The sequence below is a fragment of the Marmota flaviventris genome, chromosome 10, assembly GCF_047511675.1.
Source record: "Marmota flaviventris isolate mMarFla1 chromosome 10, mMarFla1.hap1, whole genome shotgun sequence".
Taxonomy (NCBI): Eukaryota; Metazoa; Chordata; class Mammalia; order Rodentia; family Sciuridae; genus Marmota; species Marmota flaviventris.
In genome coordinates, this window is record NC_092507.1 from 49,082,649 (window position 1) to 49,097,646 (window position 14,998).

Here is a 14,998-nt window from a genome sequence, read left to right on the forward strand (position 1 = left end):
AGGGCAAATATAACCAGAAGAAAGAGAGAGAATCAAAATGAGGTTGGTAAAGGGGCAGGTGGGAGCCAGACCAAGCTTTTGTGTTTCTGCTAAATCTTATGTAGGATTCTAAAAGTTTGGCTTTTCATTTTCTTCTTGTGAGCAAATATATTTTCTTCCTGTGAACACTGCTCAATATGGGAAATAAAAATATTAAAATATTGAGGCTCATTGGCCAGCCCAACTAAGGACAGCCCAGGGTAGGGAGGATATCTGAATGATTTCAGAGCACCTGGGCATAGAAAGGGCCTGGGGTATTGGAATACTCCAGAGGCATCTGTTGCAAGAATGAATGACTGGAAGAATAAATGAATGGTCTTCAGTTTGATCATCGTTATATCAGTGATTCTGCCCCAAGAACTGGATACTAGGAATTCTAGGCTTTGGGCATTGGGCTATACCTCCTTCCAAATTCCAGACTGAAATTCCTTCACCCCCTCCCTGCCTACTGATTTCCAATCTACTCACAGCCTGTCTTGTGATGAGCATCTTTGTTAAATGTTAAAACAATTCTTCCTTATGCCAAAACTACCTCTCTAGAGCATTCATTCACGAATGTTTGTTCTACACCTTCAAGGTTATACAGAGTAAGTCTACTTCCTCTTTCAAGTGAGAACCTGTCAGAAATTTCTTACCTCCACTTGTCCCATGGAAACCATGCTTCAGTTTTAGATGGTGAAACTGGAGTCTTAACTCCTCAGGTAGATGAGCACTCAACCCAGGGCTTGTGAATGGTACCCACATTTCCCTGTTATGTGCTTTAGGTCCTTATTAGGGAGTTCCAGTAAAATAAACATTAGGACCTATGGCAAGTAGGGCTAAGGTTTGAATTCAATTTGCAGTCTCTTGAAAATATGTTGGATGGTTTGAACCCTGACACTGGTGAATATTAACTCAAACAGTAAAAGTATCATGATTAATTCAACCCAACTGCAGGAAGTTATTTGTGAGTGTGGGGTACCAGGGATTACTTAAAGCATTGGTTTTTGAGAAAGGAACCTTGTATAAGATTGAATGATTTATTAACCCCCAGAGAAGGCGTTACACAGAGGTCAAGCCTGAGTTCAATGGCAGGGCAGCAGTAGGGAAGAACTCTGGCTATAAAGTCATCTTATTTCACTGTTTATAACAAAAGGCTTAAGAACTTCAAAGATTGTCAAAAATAATTTAACAAGGCTTATTTTTGTTATATGGGTCTGCCTGAAATAAGGCTATGATCCTTATCTTTTTTTTTTTTTTTTAATGACCAATCACTATACAGAACTTTGGGAATGGGTTTCTTGCCCTGACTGCCCAAAGTGCCACTCTCCACACTCTCTCAAGTGGATATATGTAGTGGTGGGAAAGGGTGCATAACCCCTGGAGCCTCTGGCCCATGCAGCAAAGCCAAAGTATTCATCTCTGGGCCACCATTGGGCTTAATGACTGCCTGACTTTAATTCTACCCCAGATGTCACATCCCATAGCTTCATGTCTTATTCGCTAGGCACTCTGATGAAATATAAACAGAGCTCTAGGACCCAGTAAAAATAGTTTATATGCCTCATTTCTATTTCTAAGTAATTCTTGAGAAATTAGATTGGAATTTGATTGATTATAATCACTCCAAAGTTGTATGTATCATGGCAAAGATTCTTAACAATGATCTGTATCACCCCAGAAATAGCATTCATTGAAAAAAAAAGTGAAACATTTTGAGGAAAACACTTTTTTCATCTAGTTAGAAATATAGTAGGGGAAGGTGAGAGGATATTGATCAAAGAACACAAAGTTTCAATTTTACAAGATGAGTAACTGTGGGAGCCCTAACGGATAGCACAGTTACAATAGTTAATATCATTTTCTTTTTTAAAAAATGTTTTTTTAGTTATACATGGACACAATATCTTTATTTTGTTTATTTATTTATTTTTTTAATATGGTGCTGAGGATCGAACCCAGGGTCTCTCACATGCGAGGCGAGCGCTCTATCACTGAGCCACAACCCAGCCCCCCATTTTCTTTTTAAATATTTTTTTAGTTGCAGATGGACACGATACCTTTATTTTATTTATTTATTTTTATGTGATGCTGAGGATCAAATTCAGTGTCTCACAAATGCTAGGCAAGTGCGCTATGATCAAGCTACAACTATAACACAGTTAATACCATTTTCAATACCTATAATTTGTTTAGAATCTAGATCCTAAGTCAACACACACACACACACACACACACACACACACACAAATGATAGCTATACAGAGTTAATGGCTATGCTAATTAACATAATTGTGGTGATCATTTCACAACATATATGTATATCAAAATATCATGTTACAGTATGGGAGCAGGAAAGATGGTGGAATGTGATGGACATTATTACCCTAGGTACATGTATGACTGCACATATGGTGCGATGCTACACTACATCATGTACAATCAGAGAAATGAAAAGTTGTGCTGCAGTTGTGTACAATGAATCAAAATGTATTCTGCTGTCATGTAGACCTAATCAAAAATAAATAAATAATTTTTTTAAAAAAATCTCGTTGTACAACTGAAACACATAAAATTTTATGTCACTGATATCTCCACAAAGCTCTTCTAATTAAAATTTTAAAATAAGAATATAATAATATCACTTCCTGAAATAGACTATAATAATATAGAATATAACAATATTGTTTTCTATTATCTGAATTAATCCAGTCTCCCAACACTAATGAATGAGACAAATACAGAAAGCCAGACACAGAACAGGGCTGAGGTTGTGGGACTGAGCAAAGCTGAAGTGACGAGAGGCCCTGGGAGAACTCAGCAAGGGACCCCACTGGGTAACTCTCATTCAACAGTCACATACTAAATTAAACACCCCTAACCCAAGAGAGTCACAGAGATGCCACAATGTAAGTAAGGCTCTCCTCTGAATGCATGTCACAGGAAAAGGGCGCACTGTTTTTACCCTCCATTTCCTCACTTGGAAAAATTACGGCAGTGCCATTTCTAATTCAGTGTTATGCTGCGAAGGTTGCAAATTAATTGCAATTATGCCTTCTTTGTGCCAAGTGATAATTTACTGCAATTAATTATCAAAAGATCTACTGCTGTCAATTATGATGCTTGCTCTTGAGGGGGAGGAGCTATTTGTGAGCCTCTGAAGTCTGTAACAAAGTTATGTTTTGCTCTTTTTTTTCCCATTTCCAATTAAGCTATTATAATTTGTTTTCATTATACCAAACACAATGGAGAAACTAACAATGTTACTCTAACCTTTTTCTTAATCTAGACACAATCTAGACCTACACTGAGTCAACACCCCTATTGTTACACCTGCAAGTTGTACACGGAGGCAGGCACACTTCAGAATTAATGAGTGCAGCTGTGGTCTCTCTTACATGCAGCACTTGTAAAATAGACCTCCTTAAAGTGCCATTATCACAATATTGATAGAGTTATTTATAGCATTGCGAACGCTCCCAGTCATAACAGAGGACTGGTTATCCACAGCAAGTTCATGCTGCTGTTATCCCCTGGCCTTCATCCAGAACCTGGGAGCAGGCACCAGGTGGACCATTTTTCAAAAATGAGCTCCAAAAGACACCAAAAAAACTTTCTATCATAGTGAATCTGATCACCATAGGAAGGTCAAGTAGCTGAGTGACAACCTCTAGGAAACACTGCAAGCCAGCCAGGGTCCAAATACCATGAACTCTGACCCCACAGCAGGGTGGGCTGCAAGACATGTCACCCATGACCTGACCCTACACAGTTATGCTGGGAAAGGGAAATTCAGGGTGCAATGTGTGTGCTGTTTCTTCATAAGCAAGCAGAGAGATGTCTGTGAAGAAGTTCAGGGAGAAACCATTGGGTCCAAACTCTCGCTCATGCGGTCCCATTCCATAGGGCTCCTCTGCTCTGTCCCTTCTATGCGGGGCACGCCTCATGTGCACATTTTCCCTACTAAATTTTAAGTTCTTTGTGGGTAAAGAGTACACCTTATCTGTGGGGTTTTTGTTTTGTTTGTTTTGTTTTGTTTTCTAGCCCCGTGCTGAGTACCTGATCGGTGCTCTGTGAATTTAAGAATTCTTCGCTATGCACCAATCATATGCGAATCTTAGCACCGGGTCCTAGAAAGCAAAGACATATATAAATCAGCCTGTCTTCCCTTAGGAATGTCACAATCTAGGAAAAGAGTTCCTTATCTTCTTAGGAGTCACAGAATTCTTTGTTACTCTTCTAGAATAAATGATTTGAAACCTCTTTCCCCACCAAAAAAAAAAAGCAGCTTGTGGCTAGCACAGAATCCAGGGACCTGACACCCAGGGCTAGGGCTTTATGACAGAGGTTGCCTCAGGAGCCCTTTGTCAGCACAACAGTGTGAATGCTGAATGCAGATCCAGACCCTTCCCCTGCACTTGTCCTAGGATGCAAGCGGCAGGGCTGAGGGCAAGAACTGACAGTTACTTAGCAAGGTCTCTGTACAGTAGGTGACAGTTCAGCCTGTGACCCTCTGAGAAAAATGTTAAGTGTCTCTGCAACAAATGGGCTAATCACCTCTCAGGGTGCCTATGTCAGGGGGCATCTCTAGATTTACCCAGTTTTAGGGAGTCACAACTCCCCCACTCTCATAGACAGTGGCAATGAATGAGCCAGAGGAGGGAATGGTGTGTTAGTGGAAATGAAAAGTCCCAAGGGCAGGGCACATTTAGGTGTGGGAGAAAGGCTATGGCTAGACTCACCTTCCCAGAAGTATATTTTCCCAAAATGGTTGGTCCGGCTCCCTTGGACACTTAAGACGGGTGACTAATTCTCCCTTTTTGTAAGCATGGGTATGAATTCAGGGTTTGATTTCTCTCTCCTATCTGGATCCCTATCATATTCACCACACTTGCCCCACCCCCATCACCACCCTGCTCCTTGGGTGTGGTAAACACAGGCACATGCAGATGGAACCCACCAAGCGAATAGGTCAGCGCCTTTGCCATCCCCCACCACTGTGCCCATGGGTAACAGAAAACCAGCTGAGAGGACGAGATAAGCCCTAATGCATAATCTTCCCACCCATCCACATCTGAGTTTGCAAATAGACATTCCAAAGTGACCCCGGCTCAGAGGGTTCTTAAATGGTGTCTCCTCCCTAGCCAAACCCTACACATGATCCATTCCATGGACACCCAGCTATCGCTCACCCACATGGACACCCTAAAAAGAGACGGTGCATGTGCCCATCCTACATAGGAAAGTCTGTCATTTGTCTCAGGCTGCAGAGAAGCTGACATAAGTCACCCTAAGTCTTCCAGAAATTCTAGCACCTGCATTTATTAGTCCTAAAGGGGACTGTTCTTTTGCAGAGGGCAGCTCTGGATGCTGCTTCCTTCGGCCCAGGCATGCTGTGTTTACAAAGTGCTTTTCTGAGAGGCAGTCCCTGTCATAGGAAGAGCTGTGGGAGTGGGGACAGGGGGCAGGCCTGGAAATTTCTTGTTCTAACTCTATTGTGTTATACAGCACCTTTTTTCCAAACCTTAGTATCTTTGTCTTCAAAATGAAAGGGTTCACCTAGATCAGAGACTGCAACTTCAAATGCTCTCTGGGACCTGGCTGGTAACATACATGACAGAGTCAGCCAACAAAGAGTGTTTGAAACCTAATGAAAAAAGAAAGGCTGTTCCTCCTAAAGAGATTTTTGTTCTAAAATTTTAAAATGTGCTTAAGCAGCAAAATGTGTCTGCAATCTAAATTCATTCTATGACTGCTAGTTACCAGCCTTGGCTATTGATTACAGTGCTAAAGCAAAATGATAATATTGATATTTTAGTACTTATTTCATTGAGTGGTCCTTTTGTTCCCAAAAGTATTTAGAATGCTCGAAATAAAATCAGTGAAATTAAATATATTTCAAGTATGAACATCTAGCTGAGCATCCATTGGCCTGACTGGTTCTGCTGTGGGCTTTGACATCAGTCCCCACTGCCTGGAGCAGTGTGTGATAGAGCCAGGCCAGGTGGGCTCGGAACACTCCCATAGCTTTCAGAACCACTACCTCTGGGCAGCTCCCTGGCTCTGACTGGGAGAGATCCTAATAGCAGTAATTTCCATGTCTCTCCCACCTTCCTGAGATGGAGGACCCTACCTTCAGTCTCACCTTTCTTCTGCTTATATAGAGCTAGCAGTTGGGCAGAGGTGCAGAATTCCAAGCTGGATCTCAGACATAAAAATTGTAGGTGCTGATATCAGTTTCTACCATTCCCACACTTAGGCTGGATGGAGGTGGCCACTGAGGTGAGGGAGAGGCTGGAAGGAGACAGGAGGGATCCGGAGAGTTACAGGGAGCTGCTCTCTTTGTTCCTCCAGCAGCAGATGTACTCGCCTTCAGCACTATGGTTCATGCTGCATCATGATTTGTTTGTTTTTACATCTGATTCTCCCACTAGACTTGGAAGCTCATTGAAAGTATTCTTGGGTCCCTTCATAACTAGCACAATATCTGACACATAGTGGACTCAACATATTTTTTTACCTTAAATGCAGTTCTCTGGCTTATTTCAAGGATGTTAAATTTATATGAATAAAACAAAGAAGATAGGGCATTCTGGGTTGGGAGGAGCATAAGCATCATAACTATAATTTATAACTGTATATACACACATGTGGGTGTTTGATGTCTAAGTTTTCCATGCCAGTGCATTCCCAGCATCTAGCACAGTCCTGACATATAGTACATGCTGCGTGAATATTTCCTGAATGAATGACAGAGAAGAGAAAGAACATTTTGCGGGCTTTCTATTTCTGTCAGCATTGCCCAACAAATTTCTTTGGATTCCCTGCTTTCTCAAATTCACCTCCCTTGGAGGCAATGAGCTAATACTTCCCCGGGTCATTGTATCCATCAAAGGCTTAGAAATCTTGCAGGAAAAAAAAAAAACTAATGCAAAGCTCATGTCCATACATGATGAACCAGACTGACAGTTAAATCAGAAAGCCTTTTTTCATAATTTAATTAAACTCCCTTAAATATAGACATTAGTGAAAGACAACCTTATTGATTATGTCTAATTGCACATATTTTCTTACACTTTTCCTGAAGCCTAGTTTTCAAGTCACTTGAAAGACTGCTCCCATTTCTGAAAGGGGATATGCCAAAGCGAGGTTTTAATTCATTACCTTTTGAACATACTGTCATTCCCTGGCTAGTACCAATCCGTTACAAAATGTGATAGTGTAATTACTTATAGGACTCCCAAACCACCTTTCTGCAAGAGTAAGCTTCTAGAAAACTCTGAAGACGTGTCTCGTTTTCATTCATCTGGTAGTCAATCAGTCACTCAACAAACATACATTGAGTCCCTATTATGTGCTAGAAATGCAGAGATTAATGGTATGCAAAACTGCTCTCTAGGAGCATTCAGTCTGATGGAATAAATCATTAATGTGCACCAAGTACTAGGACATCGGTATGGGTCACCATGGTAGTCTAGAGGAAGGAGTGTCTGACTGGTAGAGGAGAAATCAGAGAAGGCTTTGCAGAAAGTGACATTTGAGCTAAGTTTCAGAGGGAATTGGAGTTCTCCAGGCAAATATGGTGAGACAGGGGCATTCTGGGCAATATAGCCACAGGAACAGAGAGATTGTCAAGGATAAGTAAGTAAGAAGCAACAAAGGTACTGAGAGTCTGTAGTGGAAGAGCAGCAGGTCACACCACACAGGTAGCCAGGGACTGCAAAGGAGGTGCCCTCCAAGGATTTTAAGCACGGGCAGTTTACAGTTGAGAAAGATGAAGCTACATAGAAAATGGACCACAAGATGAGAGACTTCATGCTTCTGGCTAAAGACCTCTCTAGCTCCTCCTTCCCCAGCCTGCCAGGGAGAACTCCTGAAGCTAGATTAAAATTATCCACAGACTGAAAAAAGCACAATGCTTACAATATGTTTTAGTTAGGTTTTTTGCTGCTGTGACTAAAGGACCAGATCAGAATAAATGTAGAGGAAGACAAGTTTATTTGAGAGCTCATGGTTTCAGAGGTCTGATTCCATAGAAGGCCAACTCCAATCCTCAGGCCCCGAGGTGAGGCAGAACATCACAACAAAGAGTGTGGCAGAGGGAAGCAGCTCATATGGTGATCAGGAAGCAGAGAGAGAGGTATCCACTCATCAGATACAAATATATACCCCCAAAGCAACGCCCCAATTCCAACCTCCTCCAGCCCACTTCAGTTACCACTCAGTTAATCCTTATCAGTCGATTCATTCACTGATTGGGTTAAGACCCTTACCACCAATCATTTCTCCTCTGAACCTTCTTGCACTGTCTCACAGATGAGCTTTTGGGGGACACCTCAAATCTGAACCATAAACACAGTAAAATAAGATAAAGCCAGATTAAAAACCTGAGCCCTCAAAGTCTTACCATAACAGCTGCCAGCTACACACCACTCTATGTCAACTGCCCTGTGTGCATTGACTCTAGTCTTCATGTTAACTCTTGCAAAGGGGGAATTTCTTTTTCTATGTCAGAGAAACTAATTCAAAACTAATGTACTTAAGTCAACACAGCAGGGAAGGAGCAGTCAAGATTCATTCCTGTGTCTAATGGTTGCTTCTTCTCTCCCATGCTGCACACTCACCATCTAGGGCCGGGTGCCCATTCACAAATGAAACCAGGCCATCCCAGAATTACTAGACAACTCTCAGAGCTGGCTTTGGGATTTGGTAGAGGAAACAGAGCACAGCAAACCTCCATGACTTATTTAACTGCTTTGACCAGCCCAATCCTACTGCTGTTCCAGGCTGGAATGCTCCCTTCACCTCCACAATGTAACTCCTACTCCCACTTCAAAACCCAGCCAAGGCCTTACCTCCTTCAGAGGCCTTGGACCCGGCCAAATGGTTGCCTGGTGATTGTCTCTTCACTTAATCATGTCATTTCTCACAGACACTGCAATTTCTACTTATTATATCTGTATGATACAGATATAATAGACTATTTTTTAATTCTCAGGATTTAGCACCATACCTGGCACATGCTGTTGGTTGAATGAATGAAGATGGTGGTGGGTAGGTTAATTCCATTCAGTCACAGATTTTTCCACAAATTTATTTAGTCTGACTTCCAAGAATCCAATCACAAAAATAATCCGCAACCTGCTCACTGTTGTGAAAATTCAGATGTTCGACAATTAATAGCTAACTATCAAGTCACATTTCCCTGAAAAATGCTGGAGCTCTGGGAAGTCTTCCTAGGAAGCTGTTAGAAGTCAGGTATTCTGGATTTGGATGCTGACCCTATCCCTGCCATCTGTGTGATCCTGGCTAGACAAGTCACTCAGCCTCTCTGTGATGAGGGGATTGGTTTAGACCATTTCTGTCAGCTCTGGCTAGGATGGTTAATCAGGGTCAACTGTTACTTTACTGGTGAACAGGGGGGTCAGAGGCAATGGGGGATTTTAACGGGGGCATAACACATGGACAGCTGAAGTGGGCAGAGAAGAAATTCTACTTGTGGGGTGTATCCATTTCCTATTGCTGCTAATCTAAAATGCCAAAAACTTGTTGGCCTAAAAAGACACAAATGTATTATCTTACCATTTCATAGGTCAGAAGTATATGTGGATGTCTCTGGGCTCAAAAATCAAGGTGATGGCAGGGCTGCCTTCCTTTCTATAATCTCCAGAAAAGAATTCACTTCTCTGCCTTTCCCATTGTCTATAAGCCACCCAAGAGAGTCCCCTTGACTTGTGAACCCTTTCTCCACCTTCAGATTCCACAGCATTACTTCTCTGTGGACATTCTTTCCATTGTCCCATCTCCCGCTCTGAATCTATGGGTGAGTTTCCTTCTCTGCCTCCCTCATCCACCTTTAAGGGCTCCTGTGCCTGTATCAGAATAACCCAGGATGATCTTTGTTAATTCTATCTGCAACTTTAATTCCCCTTTGCCATATATAAGGTGAATATTCATAGGTTTCAGGGACTGTGGCATGGACATCTTTGGGGAAAGTGTCAGTATTCTGCTGCCACATGGAAGAGAGGTGCAGAATGAGACTGCACTGGGGTGTTTGGGGGAGAAAGGCATCAGAGTATGACAGGAGGAGCTCCTTCCACTGTGGCTTTGGTGTTATAGACCTGGGCTTAAATAGCAACTCTTCACATATGAGCCCATGAACTTGAACAAGTCACTTGATATCTCTGAAAGTCAGTATCTTTCTTGTAAAGTGCAGATGACAATGACTATGTCCCAGAAAAATGGAGGGGTTTTAATATTTGTAAAGTTAATGAAACAGCCCTTAGCCAAGAATAGATATTCAGCAAATGAGGAAGAGCAGCAAGAAGTTGATTTTGGCTCAACTACTGGGAGCCAGCAGAGGACCAAAAGGAAATAGAGATGGAAAGGTAAATAGAATTCTTACCATGAAGAGCCTTGAATGCCAAATTTTATTCTGGGGGCCATGAAACATCATGAAAAACATTGGTTGGGACATCAAGTAAAGAAGAATGGCAGGTGAACTTAAACCAGAAACTAGTGAAGATTCCCTAAGGACAAGTAGGCTAGGCCCCCTCACATCTAGATTTCACATTTTAAACCAGTAGGTTGAAAATAAATCCCTCAGTTCTGTTGCTACCAGTGGTGAACAGCATATTGCCCTCTGGTTACCCGGTTCATGTTCACACATAATTTTAATTGTCCTTTAACTTGGGATTCATGGATTTCCAATTTATCCAACATCTGGAACACCGAGGGTATTAGAAAATCTGCTCTGGGAGCCTTCCATTTACAACAGTAGGGCCTCAGTAAACATTTGTTGATCAAAAATCTAAAACATGAGGAAAGGGAAGATTTGGAAATTGAAACCAAGATTTTTGAAGTAGAACATAATTTGAAGGGTTTAACTGTGACATATTGAAAAGCATATTTTGCAAGTAAACAGTGGGTAAAAATCATTAGCTAAGGTTAGAAAAACACCCAGAAAAGAAAAAAAAAAGGTGGGGGAGGAGTCTGAAAACTTTGTGCATGCAAAGAGACTATTTGGGGCTTATTTTTGTTTTAGTCACAATCACACATACACACAAACACACAATGAGTCAATTCCTAATTGTAATCATCAAAACAGAAACTATGAACATTCAAGAAGAATATCCTTAGCACTTATGATCTAATACTATCAAATATTCCTAACTAATATATGTTAATCAATAATAAGTAATTTTGTAAAGTTGTTTTTGTAATCCACAAGATATATTTCATTTGATATTTCTATTTAGTTAGTTCTTTGTAAATTGATACATTTTTGATAATAAAATTTTTTCTAAATAACCATATCCACAGATTATAGGGTATCAAATGAACACTACCCTTTTTGTACTGATCTGCCAATAGTATTTGGCATACATGTTCCAGATATGTTGACCTTAGTTTCCTGATTAAGAATGCTTGTCAGAGACTGCAACACAGACCACCAGTGTCATTGTTTCTCAAGAAGGTTCCATTTAAAATGTAGACTTGGTCCTGAGCCAGGGAGGCAGAACTAATATTTGCAGAGGTCTCTGAGTTGGCCCTTCATGGACATTATCTCAATATTCACGGCAAACCCCATGGGGGTTTGAACCTCAAAGCAACTAATAACTTGCCAAAGACCTTTCAATCAGTAACTGGAAGAACCAGTGTTTGAACCAGCCATCAACAAATACCAAAACCATTGGAAAAGGACCACAAGTATCAAATAAAAGTCATCAAAAAACTAGAACAGATGCTGAGGCCTATAGGAGGAGGCTTGAGAGTCATCCTTAGTCTTTTGACTTACTTTAAAAAAAATAAAACATAGGGCTGGGGATGTGGCTCAAGCAGTAGCATGCTCACCTGGCATGCGTGTGGCCCGGGTTCAATCCTCAGCACCACATACAATCAAAGATGTTGTGTCTGCCGAAAACTAAAAAATAAATATTAGAATTCTCTCTCTCTCTCTCTCTCTCTCTCTCTCTCTCTCTCTCTCTCTTAAAAAAAAAGTTAAAATAAAATAAAACATAACTGACCTAAGAATTACTAGCTTTTCCTTCTTTTGGAAGAAACTAAGAAAGATTTTAGTTAATAAATGCCTGGATTGCAGTTAAAAACGTGCAAATATTAATAACTGTAATCATAATGATATTTATTGAGTACCTATTATGTGCAGGCCTTCACCTAAGGACCTTTCAGATATAAATGCATTCAATCCTCACAATATCTCTTTGAGGCTGATACAATTATCATCCCATTTTACTTGTTTTTGAGGTGGGTTTCATTGTGTCACCCAGGATGACCTCAAATTCATGAACTTCCTGCCTCATCCTCCAGAGTAGATGGGATTACAGGTCTGTGCCACTGCACCGGTTTATCATCCCATTTTATAGTTGAGGAACTAGAGGCATCTAAGGTTACAGAGTAAGTGGAAGACCCAAGAGTCATCAGAGGCTGTCTGATAATCCACTAAACCATATGCCTCCATAAAGAAGATGCAGGGCCATACAATGTCAATGAATACAAAACTACACTGGCACAACAGTGTCTCTTATCCACAGAGCATATCTCACAGGACATGACTAGCATGTCCATAGAGCTTTGCAATTAATAAAAATGACTTAGATATTCATCATCTCATTTGTTTCTGTTAATATAGCGTGGATGTATATTTTTGATCATACTGTACAAATTCATTCATTCAACAAATATGTATTAAGTACTTGGCCTCAGCTATCTTTGAAGAAAGATAAGTAATCAAAAAGGATAGACATTCTTTAATAAATATCACAAGTATGTCATTACAAATGGTGCCAAGAGCTATCAATGAAATGCCCTGGGAATTATGAGAGTATCTAACAGGGACTGGCCTGGTCAGATATTCTAGGACCTACAAATAGACCAACTTTAGAAGAGGTCCCTGAGGACATTGATTTGAGCTAAATTCTAAGGACAATTGGGAATTAATTTAAATGGCATCATATCAATAAAGACTTCTCTAACACCCTATTTAAAATTGGAAAACTGGAAGAACTGAGACAGAAGAATTGCAAGTTTTAGGCCAGCCTGGGCAGCTTTGTGAAATCCTGTCTCAAAACAAACAAACAAAAAATTTAAAAGGGCTGAGGATTTAACTCAGTAGTGGAGTGCCTGCCCATCCTATACAAAACCCTGGATTCAATCCCCAACACTGCAAAAAAATAAAATAAAATTGAAAGCACTGACCTGGATTCAGAGGCACATTTGCATAGGAGGCTGTGTTCACTCAAGTTCAGGAGTTTGGAGGAGCTAGCCTGGGCAACACAGCAAGACTTCATCTCTAAAATAAGTAAAATTTCAAGTAATTTTCTTATTCCTTAGCCTTATCTACTTTTCCATATCAATTATCTTCTTCTAACATACTATGTTGTTTACTTACACACACCCCCCTTTAGAATGTAGATGTTATGATGGTTTGTTAATTGGTTATACTCAGATCATATATACTGCCTCTCAATCAATAGTTATTAAACAAATGAAAGGGGGTTGGGGCTGGGGCTCAGCGGTATCGCACTTGCTTATTTATATGTAGTGCTGAGAATCAAATGCATGTGTGAGGCACTGGGTTTAATTCTCAGCACCACATATAAATAAATAAAGGTCTATCAATAATTTTAAATTTTTTTTAAATAAATAAACAAATGAAGGAACAAAGAACTAATGGAAGGGGCCTGGAGGGGGGTGGGGCAGGGGCCAGCAAAGAGACGTGGTTCTCCATAAAGAGATGCCCCTTTCAAAGATCATGGGCAGAAGAGACATAGAACATTAGAAGGAACCAGGAAGACCATGTATCTGGAGTGTAAAGAATACTACAAGGGGAAAGTGGGAGGAGATGAGACAGGAAGGAGAGATTGGACCCTGTAACAAGGAAATGAAAATTCAGCATGGATAGTTCAAAAAAGTGTCCAAGTGACTGATTGTGATTTCAGGTTAGGTCTAGCCCACTTTGTCATCTCTCACACTTCTCCAAGAGGAGTAGGGAGCTGCTTTCTCCTTGTGCACCAAATGCCCTAGCTTAGGCAGATGACAGGGCGGGTAGAGGCTGGAGGAGTATTTGCTATATTTTTAAAGACAGACACTTAATATGCTTGAGGTGGAAAAGCTTGATGAATATGGTTGATTTATGAGCAGCTGGATATTAATGCACACGATGTCAAAGTGCCTGAATTTTGTAGAGTTTCCTAATTCTAGTTTGTTAAAATATTATATTGAAAAAGTGGTATCCTAGATCATTACTGTCTCAGCTAGAGATAATTGATACAGTGGCAAAGAGCCAGTATTGTTGAAGGAAAGAGAATATGAAGGGAGGCCAGGAACACTAGACATGCTAAGACCCACTGATAGATCCCCACCTGCCTGCTCCAAAGCATCTTTGTCCTCTTACAGGAAAGAGTGATGTGTTCCTTAAGCCAGGGGGGAAATGGTGTGCTTCTTCATGTCCCTCTGTCCTGCTCAGAAGAAAGAGGTTTGTGTCTTTTCATTATAACAGACCTTTGTCAAACTAGTGTTTCATCTTGATGCTTATTTAATACAGACATGGAGTCTCTGCCTAACCGTGTGGCTCCATATTACAGAAGGTTCTTTGGGCTTGCTTCTGTCAAAAAAAAAAATTAAATGCCTACACTTCATACGCATTAAAAGGCCAAATTAAACACTCATCAAAAGGGAGAAGGCTTTTGGGCTGGGGTTGTGGCTCAGCGGCAGAGCACTTGCCTAGCACATGTGAGGCACTGGATTTGATTCTCAGCACCGCATATAAATAAATGAATAAAATAAAGGTTCATCAATATCTAAAAAAAATATTTTTAAAGAAAGGAGAAGCCTTTTAACATGCAGGGCCTTCAGCCTTCCTTCACTAGCTAGCTCTCTCAACAAATCCCAGACTGTCTTGGCTGAATGCACGAGGATGGCACTTTATCTCCTTAGCACTTATTTCCAAGATTGAAGTCTC

At 40.7% G+C, this 14,998-nt stretch overlaps 1 long non-coding RNA gene across 1 annotated transcript in view; it reads right to left on the reverse strand.

The window, feature by feature from the left end:
- Window positions 1-13,320, reverse strand: part of LOC114100328 (uncharacterized) — a 32,141-nt gene extending 18,821 nt beyond the window's left edge. The window contains exon 1 of the long non-coding RNA XR_011709023.1: window positions 13,234-13,320. This is a non-coding gene — a long non-coding RNA (uncharacterized lncRNA). The remainder of the gene's footprint in view (window positions 1-13,233) is intronic.
- Window positions 13,321-14,998: the final 1,678 nt, after the last annotated feature.